Source organism: Dasypus novemcinctus, chromosome 3 (assembly GCF_030445035.2).
Source record: "Dasypus novemcinctus isolate mDasNov1 chromosome 3, mDasNov1.1.hap2, whole genome shotgun sequence".
Classification (NCBI taxonomy): domain Eukaryota; kingdom Metazoa; phylum Chordata; class Mammalia; order Cingulata; family Dasypodidae; genus Dasypus; species Dasypus novemcinctus.
In genome coordinates, this window is record NC_080675.1 from 122708325 (window position 1) to 122727903 (window position 19579).

The 19579-nt window shown below is 44.2% G+C and overlaps 3 long non-coding RNA genes across 5 annotated transcripts in view; 2 read left to right on the forward strand and 1 right to left on the reverse strand.

The window, feature by feature from the left end:
- Positions 1 to 151: 151 nt before the first annotated feature.
- Positions 152 to 18662, reverse strand: LOC139438708 (uncharacterized). 2 transcript variants are annotated; one of them, XR_011648427.1, is made up of 3 exons: positions 15380 to 18662; positions 11043 to 11118; positions 152 to 4976 (listed from the first exon to the last, which is right to left on the reverse strand). It is a non-coding gene; the product is annotated as an uncharacterized lncRNA (long non-coding RNA). The 2 variants fall into 2 exon arrangements; XR_011648428.1 differs by lacking the exon at positions 152 to 4976 and adding an exon at positions 4987 to 6480.
- LOC139438707 (uncharacterized) lies at positions 8038 to 12315 on the forward strand. Its single transcript, XR_011648426.1, has 3 exons — positions 8038 to 8332; positions 9278 to 9444; positions 10680 to 12315. It is a non-coding gene; the product is annotated as an uncharacterized lncRNA (long non-coding RNA).
- Positions 18663 to 18710: 48 nt separating the features above from the next.
- LOC131278004 (uncharacterized) overlaps positions 18711 to 19579 on the forward strand; it is a 73950-nt gene continuing 73081 nt past the window's right edge. The window contains exon 1 of one of the 2 annotated variants that reach the window (XR_011648430.1): positions 18711 to 19278. This is a non-coding gene — a long non-coding RNA (uncharacterized lncRNA). The remainder of the gene's footprint in view (positions 19279 to 19579) is intronic. The other variant, XR_011648429.1, reaches the window with a different exon arrangement.

Consider the following 19579-nt stretch of genomic DNA (forward strand, 5'->3'; position numbering starts at 1 on the left):
AGGCTGATGTGTCTGGAAACTACATAGCACTCGGATCTTGAAGATTTCAATTTAATTGCACTAGGGGCAATTAATATTATTTTCCCTAAGTCATATTATTGTCTCAATAAATGCTAGGAATAAATAAGTAAATGCAATATTTATTTCTAGAAGGTTTTTTAAGAGTAGTTGTTGGTTTACAGAAAAATTATACAGAAAGTAGAGTTCCCATCTAATTCCCCCCACCCTCACACTCACAGTTTTCCCTATTAACATTTTTCATTAGTGTGGCATCTTTGTTACAATTGGGGGAGCAATTTTATTATAATTATACTTTTAACTCTAGTCCATAGTTTACATTAGGGTTCACACTTTGTATTGTACAGTTCCATGGGTTTGTTTTTTTTATTTCTAGTAACTTAAGTACAACCTAAAATTTTCCATTTTATCCATTTTCAAATAGACAATTCAGTGGTGTTAATTACATTCACAATGTTGTGCCACCATCACCACCATCCATTGCCAAAACTCTTCCATCATCCCAAACAGAAACTCTGTGCCAATTAAACATCAACTCTTCTTCCCCAACCCCACCCAGTCCCTGATAACCTATATTCTAGTTTCTGACTTTATGAATTTGCATATTCTAATTCTTTCACATATGTGAAATCATGCACTATTTGTCCTTTTGTGTCTGGCTTATTTTATTCAACATGATATCATTAATGTTCATGTTGTAGCATGCATCAAAGTTTCACTCCTTTTTATGACCAAATAATATTCTATTGTATGGCTATACCACATTTTGCTTCTCCATTCATCTGTTGGTGGACACGTTTGACAGTTGTGAATAATGCCACTGTGAACAGTGATGTGCTGATATCTGTCCGAGTCCCTGCTTTCAATTCTTTTGGGCATATGCCTAGAAGTGGGATTGCTGGGCCCTATAGTAATTCTATAGTTAACTTTGTGAGCAACCACCAAACTGTTTTCCACAGAGTTGCACCATTTGATTCCTATAAACAATGTGCAATACTTTTTATTTTCTGTTTGTTTTTTTTTAATTGTAGTCCTTCTAATAGGTGTGAAATGGAAGGTTTGTTTTTAACAGGATAAGTCCTATATATTTAAAATCAAGAATTGATATTTCTCATTCATTCATTCAACAAATATTTATTGAGTACTTATGTGCTAGATATTATTCTAATAACCAGGAATACAGTTGTGAACAAGATAGGCAAGGTCTCTACCTCTTAGAGGACACAAACAAGACAAAGCACAAATAAATAAATGTACAATTTAAGGGACTGATGGATCCTATGAAAATAGTAAAACAGGGAGATGTAATGTTTCTTAGAATGGTCAGGGAAGGCCTCTGTGAAAAGGCAATATTTAAGCTGATGCCAGAATGATGAAAGAGCCAGGCTTGCAAAGAAATGGGGGAAAATGTTAATATGTTAACATTTGGCCTAACAAAAGGCCAAATGGAGAGATTTGAGTGAGATTTGAAGTGTAACATGATCTATGTTGTGCCTTTAAAAGATCACTCTGGCTGCTCCAAGGAGACTAGATTGTAGGGAAGCAAGAATGGAAATACGGAGGCTAAGTAGAGAGTTGTAGTATGAGTTCAAGAAGGAAACAGTGATGGTGGGAATTAAATAAGTCATAGTGGAGATAGAGAAATGTCAAGAATCATGAAGGGTCTGAAATTTTACCTATTTGAAAGCTAATTTTAGCCTGCCACAGTTTCATGGATGTGGTCAGAGATGAAGAACAATCTTCTACTCACAGCAGTGGCACTAGCCAGAGCTACTGAGCCCCCAGTTCCACAAAGTGACATGAAGAACAAATGACACCCATGCACAAAGAAGAAGAACTCTGAGCACTGAGCCCCCAGTTCCACAGAGTGACATGAAGAACAAATGACACCCATGCACAAAGAAGAAGAACTCTGAGCCTAGGGAAGCTGAATATTTTATGATAGGAAGTAAGCCTTACTACCTCTATTTTCCAAAGCTGTTTTCTATACAAACAACATTAGAAAGATAGACCCAGACAGCACAACCAGCAGTCCCATGGGTATGTCTCTTACTTCAACAGTGTTTGGATGGAACAGACCTGGGGACTATAGCCCCTCTTCAGCCTCGGATCTCCCTCCAACTTCCTCTCTGGTTGCAGTCTTCAGGACCATCTTCTCAGCCATCCCGTTTCCACAACCAGCTAATACCATTTTTTGTGGTTAGTCGTCATTGCTGACCAACCATGAGCTCCCAGATTAGTGGAGGCCTCTGTCAGCTGTCTGGTCGGCCTGCACCAGTGGGCCTCCTGCACCTACCTCCCCCTAGGCTTCTGTTTCCCCTGAAATGAGGTGACCCTGAAGGATGTGGACCACTTTCTTCCACAACTTAGCCAAGGAGAAGCATGAGGGCACTGAGTGTCTCTTGAAGATGCAAAACCAGCTGGTGGCCACACCCTCCTCCAAGATGTGCAGAAGCCATCCCAATAAGTAGAGTAAACCCTTGGATGCCATAGAAGATGCCAAGGCCTGTATGCCCTGGGTTCTGCCAACAAACATCTTCATCTCTGTAATTTCCTGGAGAACAATTTCCTAGGCAAGGGGTGAAATTCATCAGTAAGGTTGGCCAGGCTGGGCAGTATCTCTTCAAAAGGCTCACCCTCGAGCATGATTAGGGGCCTCTGGAGCCCAGTAGACCTTTGGGGGACCCCTCTGCATTCCCCTGGTATCTGGGCTTCTGCCTAATTCCCTCCCAGCAGCCAGGAAGCATCTCTTTTTGTTGGGGACGGGGAGTCCCAAACAAAGTGCAGTCAGTACCTCACTTGCAAGACATAGAGAAATGCAAATGATCTGTGGAGAACTGTCCCTTTTCAAGAAATGTGTGGGTCAAGAACACTCTAGAGTAGAGCTGGAAGGACTCAGTGCTAGACTGCATGTAATGGTGAGTACATCTGAAAAGAAATGTCAACTAGACAGGAGGATCTATGACCTGGATCCCAAAGGAGAGATCATTAGACATGTAAATTTGGAAGATGGCACTGTTTAGGCAGTATGTAAAGTATAATCAACCAAGAATCTTACTTAGTGGAAAAACACTGGACTAGTTCCTCTTAAAATCAAACACAAAATAAGGGTATTTATTTAGCTTGGTATTAGAAATGTTAGTAAGAATTGTCCTTCTTCCCACCTTCACATGTGAGGTAAGGAGAAAGGAAGACAGACTACATGCAGTAATTACCTAGAGACTCAAAGGAAATCAACCCAGAAATTGCTATAGATAATAAAGTAAAGAAGAATAGAAGATAAATGAACAAAAATAAGTTAAATCCCAATATATTCATATAATACAGCCTAAAAATGCACTTTTTTCTCACCTATGCTGTTCCTTCTGCCCCAAACCCTCTTCCTCCAACATCTGTTAAATCACCATCAGGTCTTAACTTGGGCTTCTCTATCTCCAAGAAGCCCTCCCGGATTCCCCTAGGCTGAGTTAGATGCCCTCCCCTATGACAGCAATCACACTGTATGGCCATTTTATTCATCCATCTGCCCCACTGGACTGTGGATTCAGTAAGTACTTGAGGAAGTCAGAGCAGAAAATAAATGTTTATGAGCGCTTAATAGAAGAAAGAAAAGAAGGTATTAATAAATGGAGAAATGTACCCTATCTTGGTAGAAAAGTCCAAATGTAATTTTTCAAATGACCACACTTTCTGTACAGAGTGGATGGAGTACCAATTGTTACCTTATAGAATGGTATAGATTGATGCTGAGATTCATCAGGCAGATTCCACAGGGGCTCACTCAGTGGGCCATGTTTAGGGGGACAGACACTGACTGCAGTGTCGCCCGTGGCTGAGGTCACACTGGATTTAGTCATTGGTCTCTTAGCATGCCCTTGGTTATACCCTGAGTTAGGACATGGGCTTGTTGGACAGAGGCCAAAATAACAATGGCTTGAATGAGATAGAAGTTTGTTACCGGAGGGGAGGGGAGGGGGGCATATGGAAACCTCTTATTTTTTTTAATGTAACATTTTTTTGTGAACTATATATCTTCAAAAAAATACAATTAAAAAAAAAGTTTATTAGCACATAGAACAGCTGCTCTGATGGCTCATCCTATCTTTTTTTTTTTTTTTTTTTTTTTATTTTTTTTACAGATCAATCTTTTATTTATTTATTTTTTTAATTTTTTAATTTTTTATTGACTTTGTAATAATATTACATTAAAAATATATATGTGAGGTCCCATTCAACCCCACCCCCCCACCCCCCCTCTCCCCCCCCCCAACAACACTCGTTCCCATCATCATGACACATCCATTGGATTTGGTAAGTACATCTTTGGGCACCTCTGCACCTCATATACATTGGTTCACATCATGGCCCATACTCTCCTCTATTCCATCATGTAGGCCCTGTGAGGATTTACAATGTCCGGTGATTACCTCTGAAGCACCATCCAGGGCAGCTCCATGTCCCGAAGACGCCTCCACCTCTCATCTCTTCCTGCCTTTCCCCATACCCTTTGTCCATTATGTCCACTTTTCCCAATCCAATGCCACCTCGTCTATGTGGACACTGGATTGGTTGTGTCCATTGCACCTTTATGTCAAGAGGAGGCTCAGATTCCACCTGGATGCTGGATGCAATCCTCCCATTTTCAGTTGTAATCACTCTAGGCTCCATGGTGTGGTGGTTGTCCTTCTTCACCTCCATCTTAGCTGAGTGTGGTAAGTCCAATAAATCAGATTGTAGGTGCTGGAGTCTGTTGAGGCTCAGGATCTGGCTATCACATTGTCAGTCCAGATCATCCTATCTTTTTGCTACTTTATTCCTAAGATGATCCAGTTGTCCTACCACCACATCATCTTTCCTGCCAATGGGAAGAGGACAGTTGGGCTTATATTCCTTTAGCCAGAAGTTGATCAGGTGGCCACACCTGGCTGCAGGAAAACTAGAATGTAGTTTTCATTCTGCTATGTGCCAGGAAGGAAGGAAGGGAGGAAGGGAGGGAGGGGAAAAGAAAGGAAAGGATAAAAATATTTCTCAATTGGACCCTCCTGGCATTTTATATAGGATAGTTCTTGGAAGAGACTGTCCCATGCTGGACATTCGGCATCTCTGGCTGCCCAGGAATTACATACCAGTAGCACTTAGTGCCAACCAAAAAAACTGACCCTTTACTGACAATCAAAAAATTCCACTCATATTTAACTGCAGCTATAGGAGAGAGGAGGGGGTTAGATATTGGGAGCACCAAATGTCTCTTCCAGATAAAATTTATATCCTATTCTCAGTCCCTGAATTTCTTACCAGTAGAGGGAAATCAAAGCCCTTTTGGTCCCAAATGAAGGATAATCTAGAAATAAATTGTATCTGACATTGGAATATAGGTGTGCTTGAATCTCCATGAATTTATAGTGTTTTCAAAAATATAATGTGCTCACAACATGATGGGCACTGGGGAAGAGGTGAAACTTTTTAACATTTCCCTTCTAGACTTCCTATTCTCCATCCCCTGCTTTCAGACCTCTGTACAATGATCACACAAAATCAGGCTTCCCTCTCCCTTGCCGGTCTTTTGGTGCTCGCCTTCCTCAAGGTTGGAGAGGGGATTCTACACGCTGCTTGAAAGGGCCCCTCCTCCCATAGGGTGTGGAACTGCTGGTGGAGAGTGTGGGAAACAAGCTGAGTGGTGGCAGTGGAGTACAGGGACTCAAAAGCCTTTGTTCTAATCCTGCCTCCAGTTTCTGCTCTAGTGCCAGTATTTTATACCAGTCATTGAGGATAGAACGACTGCAGCAATAATCATCATCTTTTACTGAATGCTACTCATTTGGTACCATGCTTTGCCTGTATTGTCTCATTTAATCTTTAAAATAGGGAATATATATCATTATCTTCACTTTTCAGATGAAGAAACTGAGGCTAAGGAAGGTTAAATCACTTACCCAAAAGTATCACGTGTAGTTAAATATTTGATGTAAGAGATTTGAATGTGGTTCATAGATGTTTCCAGTGTCTGTTTATACCTGAGCCTTGAGCCAGGTCTCAGGAATTAGGTATGTGATCAAGGGAAGCTGACATTTACTCAGGTCCTGGCCTGCTTTGTGTTTGGTGCTGGATGCAAATGAATATACATCTCATTTACCCCTATCCAACACTGTGAGGCCAGGGTCACTGTCCCCATTCCGTAGGTAAGGAAATGGGAGGGCTGTGGGCCTGCCACATACCCTCCCTTTCTGGCTCTCGTAATGGGTAGTCCTTGTGACCCTAGAAGGAGAGATTCTGATTCCAGGGGCCCAGCATGGGACAGCCTTCCCAGATGGTTCTGATGGGCTGCCAGGTTTGGGAGTAACTGCTCTAAGTAAAGTACTTTCTACCCAAACTTTATCTATGCAGATACTATCCAAGTGGAGACGCCTTTGCTTCAGGGTCAGAAGATGCTACGGTGTGTTTCAAAGTTACTGAGAGATTTTCCTGTTCAAAATAAAGATGTGCCAATTAATCTTTTTTTAAAAAATAACCTTTTTGTGATTATAAAATAATATGCATTCAATGAAGAAAACTTGGGGCGGGGCAGGGGGGGATTAAATCACCTTAACCTCACTACCCAAGAAAAATCAGTTGGGTAAATTCCTTTCTGTCTTTCTTCTTTTAACCTAAAATGTCTTATAATTTGCTTTTTTTCACTTAGCAATAGATCATGAAAATTTTTCCATGCTGATAAGTATCCTTCTATTTTTTGAATTTTATTGATTGAATAGGATTCCATGTTTTGGACATGCCATAATTTACTTAACTATCTTCAATTTGGGGCATTTAGGTTTTATCTAGAGTGTTGAGGTTTTTTCTGTTAAAAAAAAAACCTCCTATTTACTTTTTTATTTTATTTACTTTTAAGTAAATATTTTTTATATATCTCTTATTATTTCCTTAGAATTAATTCTGAAACATGTCTTCCTGAGTCAAAAATAAACCCAGTTTTAAGGCTTTTGATACTAAGTGCCTAAGTATGGTCACTCATTTTTCAAAGGAGAAAAATATATATTTATGTGCCCTCAAAATATCAAATATTTTATTAAGTAGTAGGTTTCATTCTGATTTGCTACAATGGAAGAAATTACAAGGGACTAGATTAGGAGTTTTGATAATAATGAACATTTAAAACTTCTGTACTTCAAAAAAATACATAAGAAATATAAGAGTATACATTTTGGAAAAATTCTTGCTACTATATGTAGCAGTTGAAAACCTTCAGATTCGAATGGGGCTTTATAATTAATTAGATGAGCACCCTGAGCAATAGAAAAGAGGATAAAACACAGACTGTGTACAAAACAGTATCTCCAAAATGTTTTCAGGCACTTAAAATTAAAGAAATTCAAGTTTAGGCACTCAGATACCCCTTTTGTCTCTGGGAGTAGCAAAGAAGCATTCATGGTGGAGACCGAGCAAAACAGGCGCCTCGGAGGGGCCCAGGCCAGGGCCATCGGCGTGGCCCTTTCGGGGACAGTTTTGCATCTAAATCAAGAGCTTTTAAAGCATCCCAAACCCCTGATCTGGCTGTGCTGTTTCTTGGAAACAGTTCTAAGGATTCTCTTCCTTAGCTATTCTAAGGAAACAGAGATATGTACAAAGGTCTTTATATAAGAATGGCCCTTGTATTAGTCATAAAAAAGAAAAATGAGACACACCCGGAACACCTGTGGGGATGGCTGGAGCGCTCCTGATATATCCACCTGAGGAATACTCAGCAGCCGTGTGGGAAGATTACAAAATGATGTGGGAAAATACTAATGACGTGTTAATAGAAATAATAATGAAACAGTGACCCCATTTAAATACACACATAAAAGAGTAATAAGACTGAAGGAAATAGGCCATACGATAGTAATTACTTCTGGGATTTGGAACGACGTTTATTTCCTTCTTTCACATTTCTGAATTTTTCTGAACTGCCTACAAAGAACACTTTTGGGGAGGAAATGGGGAGTGTGTTTGGTTTTGTACCTGAAGAAATCTATCTCCTGAGTCCTTTGAATCCTCACTGGTGCACAGAGATGCCTAGGAATTGGGGTTGTGGGATGAAATACTAGGAGAGAAAACTAAAGAGGTTTCCCTCTCATCCCTCCAACTACAGGAGCCACTGGCTCCTGATAAAGCCTTGCAGCTATCACCTCACTGAACGGGAGCCAGAAATAAGCACTTGTTTGTCCTTTATTTGCACCTCAGTGCCGCCTGTATGACCTCCGGGCAGACAGGGAGGTGGCCGTCTATTCCAAGGAGAGTATCATATTTGGAGCATCCAGCATAGACTTCTCCCTCAGCGGTAAGTTTTTATTTCAGAAAACTTGACAAGACTGTAAAACCAGACCTAAATGAAACCTGACTCTCTAACAGGCGTCCTGCCAAGTACACGTCCTGTGGCCCATTATGCTGAGTAATCTACATTTGCACCAGTTTTCTTCTCTGTGCTCCTTGTCCCCTCACTTTGCCCATCCCTGCTTTGAGACAGCAGTCAGTCGCCCTGCCAGCAGCAGTTTCCCCAGCCTGGTGACTTCAGGGGAAATAAGGACAGTGCTGTTCTTCAAGGCAATAACGTGTCAAGACTTCCTATCTGCAACATACCCTTGGCATTTCCTCCCCAGCCTTCCATTCTCCTTTCTGTACTTTCTCCTTTCCTCTCAGAGGTAGATGGGGTGAAGCCAGGGTCCCTTTCTTGAGCCCTGAAGCTCATGGCTCTTATGTCACCACAGCTAGGTTAAGGCAGTGCTGAGAGGCTGGGTCACTGGACCGTTCTGTTTACCCAGACACAAACCCCCTATTCCGCATCTGTGCCTTTGTGCATGCATCTGCTACTTCTGCCTGGAACAGCTTTCCTTTCCCGCTCTGTATGGAAAACTCCTACTCAGCCCTTGAAATCCAACCCAAATGTCCCTTCTGCTGTGATGGCTTCCTTGATTTCCTTTCCTTTGTGATCCCATAGCCCTTTACAAAGCCCTTTCTTCATGGTGCTACAATGATTCTTGTCTACTTTCTCCATCTCCTCTCCCACGCTCCACATGGGACAGGAACTGTGCTTCTCTCCTCTTTGAATCCCCAGGGGCAAAGCACAGTGCCTCGCACATAGCGGATTCTAAATCACTGTTTATTGAATGAGTAAGTGAGTGACAGTCATGAAATGGAAAAGAGGAGAGAAGACCCTGGTTTAAAAACCATCGAACTGCAAAAGCATTTCACTGCAATGACCCTGCAAATATCCTTCTCATTCAAGGTCGCCTGCTGTTTGCTGGTTATAACGACTATACTATCAATGTGTGGGATGTTCTCAAGGGGGCCCGAGTCTCCATCCTGTTTGGACATGAAAACCGAGTTAGTACTCTGCGGGTTTCCCCTGATGGGACTGCTTTCTGCTCAGGATCATGGGACCATACCCTAAGAGTAAGAGAGATGTTTTTATATTGTACTGTGTGTGTGAGAGGAGAGGAGAAGGGTGACTGGCCTTCCTTAAAGTAGAGGGTTCAGAGATGTGCCTGGTCAACCAAACAGCTCTCATTTTAGCTCTGCCCGTAGCTAAAGAGGGGACATGTTGCCTGGAGAGGTGGAGAGTCCCCCATCAACCCAGCAGAGACTAGACATGCAGGTCTCAGCATGTAGTCGAGGGAGTAGCTTGGCTGGATGACACACAATGTTTCTTTTGCGATTCTAGCCTTTGGCAAACTACATTTTACCAGACCTGTCTCCCTTTTGAGCAGCAAATCCTTCGTTGCTCACAGACCCCATAAGGCCCACAAAGGGGCTTCAGGAGACCTAGAAAGCCCTTGAAAATATATATTAAATTTTATGTACATGTGCATTTTTCTGGGAAAACTGTCCCCAAATTACATCAGATTCTCAAAGAGCTCTATGACCTTGTCAAATACAGGCTTCTGAAAGTATCCCTGCAAGTCGTTCACAAAGGGAAGTTAAGTTTATTGCTTACTTCCTGTGGAAGATTACAGACTTAACAAAGTCTTAGTAACATCTCAGGCGGGGAGAGCAAAGACAGATATTTATGAGGTTTTGGGGTCTAGTTTAAGGCAATCTTTTGATGGGGATGCTTAATTAGGATTGGGCAAATTTGCAGTACAAAAGTTTAAGATCCCTGAACACAGGATGAGGAGAGGGGGGAGATTTCAAAGGAAGTCTTGCAGAGTGAACTGTGTCATTTGATGCTCTATATTGTGCTGAGAAGTGAGTATCTTTTCTTAAGAGGGTAAGTTGAGTAGTCGAGCCTTAGGATAAGTAGGAAAATGGACTTTTAGGAAGTTCCTGAGATAAACATAAAGTTATTTGTGACTTCCTCCTCCTGAATCAGTAGAGTCATGTTAAAGTACACAGTAAGCTGTGTGGATACCAGTGGTTTCGGTTGTCAATCTGAAAAAGTTATGACCCCCTGGTAGAGAGGCCACAGATGCGCTTCATGCTAAGTGCGGAGGGCCGTGGGTCCGGGGCAAGGAAGCATCTTTGGGTTGCTAAGAGTAAAGTGTCATCCTTCTGAGACATGTGAGTGCCCTATTTTGGATGGAATGTGTGTGTGTGCATGTTTACTAGACTTTTATTTTTCTCTCTCAAGCTCAAGTTTTACAAGTCATTACTACTAAGGGGCTGAAAATTATCTGTTTGTGTCTTTGCAGGTCTGGGCTTAATCGTTTTCTCACAATGCACACATAGGTACCTGAGGACTGGAATTTGAAATCATCACATGTAAATAGATTTTACTTCTAGAGGAAATGAAGGCTTGTAGCAACTTAGCACAGCTGAGAGCTGGCAAAGTGTCTCTGCATATTACTATTAAAACTACCCCTACAAAGGCACTAGTGTGCGCCTTTAGCCCTACAAGTACAGCTTCAAGTACAGTGTTTTATCAGTTTAGACTTTTTTTAAAAAATTATGTTTTTAAGGTTATGCTAAGAGCCTCAACTCATTTTATCGCAATATAATTAAGCCTTTAACATATTCCATATTATTTCCTTGTATCAAATTTATTAGCAAAGTACCTTAAAAATCCTCTGATTTCTCTCCACATGCACGTGACTTTTGGAACCTTCCTCTTGAAGTGCTGGTTTTCGTGGACTGTATGAGGAAGATGATGTTAACTGGTTTATGAAAGAAGAAAATTCCAATTCCAAATCTAATTAGAATCGCTTTTTAAAAAAATGTTTTTAATGTAAAAGTATCTTTTTCAATCTCACTTCCTAGTGTCTTTTTTCAGATAAAACATTTTCAGCTATGTGAACTGATTACGAAAAAAGCAGAGCTATCTGTAAAGGTATCTTTGAATCATGTGGTGTTGTGATTTGTCACTGTATCACTTGGACAGGGCATTGTCTTTCGCTTGAGGGAAAGGCTGAGTACTGCCTTTTGTGCACACACAGAAAGGTTTTGGTTGCTCTGAGAAGCATTTGTATCACAAACAGCAAAGTTATTTAAAAACATGGTAATAGTATTATAGAAACCCTTAGGTTAAAGTTGTTCTTGTCCATATGAACTATACTCTTACTTATTGCTTTGCAAGTATAATTAAAAATACAGGTTCACTGATGGGTCTTGAATGATGGTGTTTTTGTTCCTCTAATATTGAGAAAAAAATAACAAAAAATATTGCCTTTATTTGAAATATTTGAAATGCAATCTTCCTTTTGGAAGATGCCAAGTGCTTTTGTTACAGGAACTTTTTTTGTTTTTTTTGCTGTAGAAGCTTATTATGTTTTAGAAAACACTTCTGTCATAAAGATGGCATGCATTACTTAGGGAAACCTAGGGAAATAAAAGGTCACCTCAGACACAAGCCATTCCTGGGTGAGCCTTGCCCTGGGGTAGCCTGGGGCTGCCTGGCCAGGTCCCTGCCGTGCCTGAGGGCCATGTGTCCTCAGAGTCCCACGGATTGTTTGGTGTCCCCCCACTGCCTCCACCCCCACCCCGCCCCTCCACGGGCCTTTCAGCACCTGAGCCCATCAAAGCCGTAGTACCGCTGGCCCGGGCTCCTTTAAACGGGGAGCCAGGCCCACCTTCAGAACTGCTTGGTCAGGCATCACAATGGGCCTGTTGGTCAAAAATCAACCAGGCCAGCTTTTCAACCAACTCTTTTTAAATAAACATAGTGGTTATAGTCAGTCATTTGCCCAGAAAACATTACATGCAGGTTTTACCACACACCAGCACTGGGGAAGAGAGAGAAAGATAAAAGCCCCGCTTGCCCCAGAGAGCCCCGAGTGGAGGGAGGGAGCGGGGTCCAGGGGACGATGCTCAGCCGCTCCCCCCCACCGCCACGGTGCCAGTCTGGGCAGGGTGCAGAGACGGGCAGCGTCCATCCAGGTCCTGCCAGCCGAAGGGCCAGGCCCCAAAGTGCGTCCCACGGGACTCCTACCTCCGCCCCCAGGACCTTCCAGAGTTTGCCCGGGACCCACCCAGCTGCAGCGCAGTGAGGACCCTCTTTCCCCAGAGCTTCTGTGACTGCATCTGACCTGGGCCTTCGGCTCCCAGAAGTGGAGGACAGGGCAAAGGAGACTTTAGGGGGTGCAAACCCAAGGCTGTGTTGGGAGAGGCGGAGAGCGTCTTCATGTATGCGCAGAACAGCCCGCAACTTTCCAGTCAGGCAAGTTTAAGGGAAAGTGTCCCATAGAGCCCATGGGCCAGTAAGCCTCCTCCCCCCCAAGTATGAAACCTCGCAATGGATGTTGTTTAGTATTTACTGATGGAATACTTTATTTGGAATATATTACATTATGTGGAGATTACTACGGATAAACTCAATGTAATAAATTATATTTTGCATATTGAGAATAACGCTTAGTTTACTTTTTAACCAGTTTTTCTTTTTTTTCTGGAGGATTTGGGGCCGAACTTATTGTGGTGCACAGCACAGCCTTGGGCAGCCCCTCCGCCTCCCCCATTCCCTCTCCCTCCTTCCTTCCCTTCTCTTCTTTTCTCTCCCTATCCTCCCCTCCCCTCCCCCTCCGCTGCTGCCCTCCCCCTACCTCTCTACATCACCCTCCCTTCCACTCCTTTTCCAGCCCTTCTCTTTCCTCCTCCTCCCTTCTCTCTTGTCTCCTTTCTTCCCCATCCTCCTTTTTCCCCTCCCCTTCCTCTTTTTTCCCTCTCCTCTCCTCCACCCCTTCCCCCTCCAGAGGCAGTCCCCATGTGTATCACATTAATAATTGTCATCAATTAGGGATTTATCTGGTCCAGTGGTTCTCAAATTTTTTGCTTTTAGGATTACTCTACACTCTTAAAAATTATTGAGGACACAAAGAGCTTTTGTTGGGGTGGCGGACTTGGCCCAGTGGTTAGGGTGTCCACCTACCACATGGGAGGTCCATGGTTCAAACCCCGGGCCTCCTTGACCCATGTGGAGCTGCCGCACGCACAGTGCTCATGCGCGCAAGGAGTGCCCTGCCATGCAGGGGTGTCCCCACGTAGGGGAACCCCACACGCAAGGAGTGCGCCCCGTAAGGAGAGCTGCCCAGCGCAAAAGAAAGTGCAGCCTGCCCAGGAATGGCGCCACACATACAGAGAGCTGACACAACAAGATGACGCAACAGAAAGAAACACAGATTCCCGTGCCGCTGACAACAACAGAAGCAGACAAAGAAGACGCAGCAAATAGACACACAGAACAGACACCCAGGGTAGGGGGGAAGGGGAGAGAAATAAATAAATAAATCTTTTAAAAAAATAATAACAAAGAGCTTTTGTTTATATGGATTGTATCTATCAGTACTGTTCATATTAGAAATTAAAACTGAAAAAAAACTTTTTAAACACAAGTGTTTAGTTTGCTAGGCTGCTGAAAGCAGATACCATGAATTTATTAGCTTGCAGTTGTACAGTTGAGGCTGTGAGAATGTCCAGAGCAAAGCATCATCAAGGCAGCGCTTTCTTCCTGAAGACCAGCTGTGGTGACCCCTGCTCCTCGGCCACGTGACGAGGCACATGGCGGTGTCTGCTGGTCCCTCCCTTCTCATCCAGGTTCTATTGCTTTCAGCTTCTTGCTTCTGTGGCTTTCTCTCTCTCTGTCTGACTCTCATTCTCTTATAAAGGACTCCAGTAAGAGGATTGAGACCCCCCCTGGGCCATGCCTGAACTGAAGTAACCTCATCAAAAGGTCTCTGACAATTGGTTCACACCCATAGGAATGGATTAGCTTTAAGAACATGATTTTCTGGGGTACATACAGGTCGAACCACCACAACAAATACACAGAAGCACAAATTCCATTAAGCCATCAGGATGATAATTTCATCAGACACCATGTAGCCCCTGGAAAACTACTGAGAGAATAAGAATTATTAAAAAAAAAAGAGTAGGCATATTATTATGAAAATATTTTTGATGTCTCAGGCACCCCCAGGCGTCAGGAAGCATGGTTTGGGGACAGCTGATCTAGACTAACAGCCCTTTTCAGGGGCCCCTGTGTGAGACCTCCGTGAGGCCAGTAAGCCCTTTGGAGAATTTGGGAAAGAAAGTGGAAGAGACAAGGGTAGCTGAAAAGAGGGGGCCTCTAGGAGGGGCTCTTAGAGGAGGATTTGCAGCAGCTACAGGGAGCATGGCAGGCCTGGAAGGGGCCCACAGAGGCAGCGAGGAGGGTAAGAGATCACCTGGAACTGCTGAAAATCGTTTCAAAGGGGAACACTGGGGTTCCTGGGTAAACCCAGCCTGTAGATTCGATTACCTGTGTTGGGCTTGGGGCCAAATTGCTGTCACCTGGATCCCCAAACCTGGGAGAGCTGACTAAGCAGAGATTTGTAGAACAGCATTTCCTAAATGTATGGGCTCGTAAAAACTTCCGGATTTGGGAAAACGGACTTTGGCCCAGTGGTTAGGGCGTCCATCTACCATATGGGAGGTCCGCGGTTCAAACCCCGGGCCTCCTCGACCTGTGTGGAGCTGGCCATGCGCAGTGCTGATGCGCGCAAGGAGTGCCGTGCCACGCAAGGGTGTCCCCCGCGAGCCCCACTCGCAAGGAGTGCGGCCGTGAGGAGGGCCGCCCAGCGTGAAAAGAAAGTGCAGCCTGCCCAGGAATGGCGCCGCCCACACTTCCCGTGCTGCTGACGACAACAGAAATAAGACGCAGCAAATAGACACCAAGAACAGACAACCAGGGGAGGGGGGAAATTAAATAAATAAATAAATCTTTAAAAAAAAAAAAAAACCTCCGGATTTAACAGCAGGTTAAAAATGCAGATCTTTAAGGCCCCTCCCCTGGAGATTGGGACTGGGTAGGACTGAGGTGGGCCAGGAATTCTGATGAGCATGTTGGGGAAATACCTGAGTGCACCTTGTCTTTGAGGCCCTTGTGTGTTCTGTTGTGAGAGCATGTTTTTAGACCACTTACCCTCTCTTCTGCTTTAGGAGATAATCAGGTCACTCTTCAGGGCGTTCCACAGACTGAGTGGAAGTAGGCTGGACTTCATGATTTGATCCATCTCTGCAGAGGACTCTGGCCTCCAGTGGGCTGGTTCGGGGCCAATTCTGGTGAAAGAAATGAAAGTATTTAATATATTTGTGTCATTATGAACTCAGACTTTAGTGAGGAGACGAGATCAGGAACAAAGCTCTAATTAATTTAAAGCATGAAAATATGAACAACTAAATGAAAGTATGGTGTGACCATTTATGTGAAGACAATAAGAAATACCCTTCTTTGAACCTGAGGTTTTCTAAATGACACACCACTGCTGAACGTTAAATTTATATAAAAAACCAGCAACCATGAAGCAGAGGTCCCTGTTTTCAGCCTTTGTGTGCTCCCTGATAATAGGCAGCCTCCCACTCCTACCCAAGAGAAAGGAAACACGTGCCTGCATAAAAATGTGTACATGGATGTTCATAGCAACATTATTCATAATAGCCAAAAAGTGGGAAAATCCAAACACCTATCAACTAATAAATGCATAAACAAATAAACAAAATGTGGTATATGCATACAATAGAATATTAGCCATAAAAAGGAATTAAATACATGCTGCAACATTGATGAATCTTGAAAACATTATGCTAAATGAAGGAAGGCACACACAAAAGGCCACACATTGTATGATTCCATTTATATGCAATATCTAGAATAGGCAAATCCATAGAGACAGAAAGTGGATTTGTGGTTGCCCAGGGCTGGGGGAGAGGGAATGGGAAACGGGTAGTTCCTTATAAAGGGTATGGCATTTCTTTTTGGGGTAATGAAAATGTTCTAAAATTGATTGTGTTTGGGTGGCAGATTTTGCCCAGTGGTTAGGGCATCCGTCTACCACATGGGAGGTCCGCGGTTCAAACCCTGGGCCTCGTTGGCCTGTGAGGAGCTGGCCCATGCGCAGTGCTGATGCACGCAAGGAGTGCCCTGCCACGCAGGGGTGTCCCCTGCGTAGGGGAGCCCATGCTCAAGGAGTGCCTCCCATAAGGAGAGCCGCCCAGTGCGAAATTAAGTGCAGCCTGCCCAGGAATGGTGCCGCACACACATCGAGAGCTGACACAACAAGATGACACAACAAAAAGAAACAGATTCCCATGCTGCTGACAACAGAAGCGGACAAAGAAGATGCAGCAAATAGACACACAGAACAGACAACCGGGGTGGGGGGGGAGGGGGAGAGAAATAAATAAATAAATCTTTAAAGAAATAAAATTAAATAAAATAAAATTGATTGTGCTTAATGGTCGCACAACTCTCTGACTATACTAAAAAACACTGAATTCTATACTTTAAAAGGGTGAATTTTATGGCATGTGAATATTTCAATAAAGTTGCTAAAAATATGTGGAAGAAATGAGCAGTCTCTTGCTATATTCAATATTTCATAAAGCAACAGAAATTATATTGGTAAGGCATTCCAAAATTTCTCGTTTTGGCTGAAAATAGGACAAGGGCGTGGCAACCTTGGTGTTCATACTACCTGCAATGAGTTTTACTATGTGCCAGGCACAGAGCTAAGCATTTCACTTACACCAATTTTTCCCCTTACTTTCCTACTTCCCTCTCCATAGGAAGTCCCCACATATGTATCAAATTCGTAATTGTCATCAATTACAGATTCATCTGGTCCCATGGTTCTCAATCTTTTTTGGTCTTGGGAGCACTCTATGCTGTTAAAAATTATTGAGGACCCTAAAATGTTTTTGTTTATGTGGATTATAGCAATATGTATAATCCTTGCAAAAGCCCTATGATGCAGATATTTTATCTCCATTTTTAGATGGGGAAATTGACGTTACGAGAATTGAATAACTTGACCATAACTTGCTTATAATGACAAAGCCAAAATTTCAACCCAAGTGTTAACCATAAATTACCTTCTTGTGTCACATGGGTTGAAATGCTGGATGGAGGTTAATTCATTTATTCTTTTTTTTTTTGGTTCAGATTGATCATTACTGAGCTACAAATGGATGGCAGGGTCAGAGGATTTACCATTCACCCCCAAGCCACTCCAAATCTAAGTAAAACTGTGTCCTTGCTGCTGAAGTAAAACATTCAAAAGACAAAATCATGACTCTCTTGCAAATAAAGCATGAACATGAATTAAAATTTTTATCTAACACATTAATGAAGAAATCAGATGTCAACACCAGTTCAAATAGGAATTTGATGTACAGAGATTTATATTCTCTTCTAGACAAAATTCATTTGCCTTACTGTAACAGGAAACATTTGCATTGGCAAATACCTCACTGAAGCATTAACCAGGTCAGCCTTGGTAGAGAATTCCATGTTCTTGAGCCCATACATGGGTAGCACACTCAAATGTAATATAAATTGCCTCCAAAATCCAAAATAGCTACCCGGCTCTGTCCCTGCAGCAATTTGTCTTTCACCTTGGACTGGATATTCAGCATGATCCAGAACACTGAACCGTCAGGAACTTCACTCCTGGTACCAATTCTGTACCAGCCTGGGTCCAGTCAGGAGAGAGAGAAGCCACATAGTAATTTGAACAGAGAAAGTTTAATATAAAATATTAACTATACCAAGGGATTGGCATATGAGGGATTGGCTCTTAACAAGAGAACTCTAAAGGATATAGGAATGGTAGATATGATGAACAGTTACTATCCCTAGAGATGAATACTCCCTCAACTTCTATTACAGCAACAAGTAAGCTTGATTTTGATGGCCTGTTTCTCTGTCTGCACCCATCAATCACTAGCCTGTAGGTTCCTTCAGGGCTTGGACCCTGTGCCTCCATTATACCCCAGTGCTGGGGGGCGGGGGGCGGTCTAGCACCCCAAGGCTCTTAATAAACGTTAGTGAATGAGTGAATTAATGCCAATATTGGCACTCTAGCAGCCCACAGAATTAGCCTGTTCGTGCCACGTGTGTCAGACCCAAAGAAAGGTGTCTCCCGTTCACACCCGAATGCGTCCCTCCAATCTAGAGACCCCTTGGCATATTCTCTTCGGAGGAGGCGAAAGCCCAATCCAACTACCCAGACATGCCCCACTACTCTCTTCGAATATTGTCCACGAAGGATTCTTTGTCTCTAAAACTCTAAGCTAAACAATAACTACAAAACAGCCTCACTCCGCCTCTGACTTCCATGTGAACATCAGACCACCGCTCGCCCTCTCCGATCCTCGACCTTTCCGACTCTAACCACCGGGGGTCGGATTCCCCTCGGAAGTTCTCCCTCCAGTCGCGGCGAAACGGTCGCCGCGGGGCGGGGACGGGGCGGGGCGGGCGCGGCAGCCCCTCCCCGGGCGGAAACGGCCGCGGGGGCCTGGGCGGGAAAGCAGGCCCGGGGCTCTGCCCGCCGCCGGGGCTGGCGCGGAGCGCGCGTTTAGGGAGAGCACGGCGCGCTGCTGCCCGCCTGCGTGGAGTGCTGCGCCCCGGAGCCCCGCAGCCCAGGGCGGGGGCCGTCGACGCCCGAGGCCGAGGTGCTGCGTGGGCCGAGTGGCTCGATCCGCTCTTTCTCTTCTTCTCTAGCCGCTACGCGGGAGACCGCTCCCAGCTATGGCACAGGTGGCGCAGGAGGTGCTGGTCCCCGGCCGCGGCTCAGTTGGAGCCGCAGGGTGGCGCTCGTGACCTTCGCGGGGAAGCTTCTGGAGACACCGCCCGGCACTGACGAAAGACCTAAGGATAACGACACTGGCAGAGACTGCCAGCGCCTGGTGGCGGCGCTGTGCGCCCCGCTGGTGGAGGAGCGCGGCGCCGGGCTGGGGGCGCACGGCGGGGGGTAAGCGCGCGGGGCCGCGGGAAGGCCCCCGAGAAGGTCCCCGCGGCGCCCGTCTTTCGGAAGGAGAAAGGTTGGTTTCAGCGGGTCCGGGATGTTGGGAGTTAAATCCGGGATCTCTCCTCTTGGTGGCGTCAGCCGACTGAAATCGGCCTTGCTAGAAAGGTTCCCTTATTAACCCATTCTGAAGCAGTCGCACAGTAACTGGTCTCCCCACATTTCGGCCTTGCCGGACAACCCCTGGTAGGGGCATTTAGGTGCCAAGGTGCTTTGCTCATGCAGAGACTTCCAGCTGGTAAAGACAACAGTGGGATGGCTCTGGTCAGGTGGATTTTTTCTCTTCGGCCCATGAAGACTATTAAATGCACCTTTGA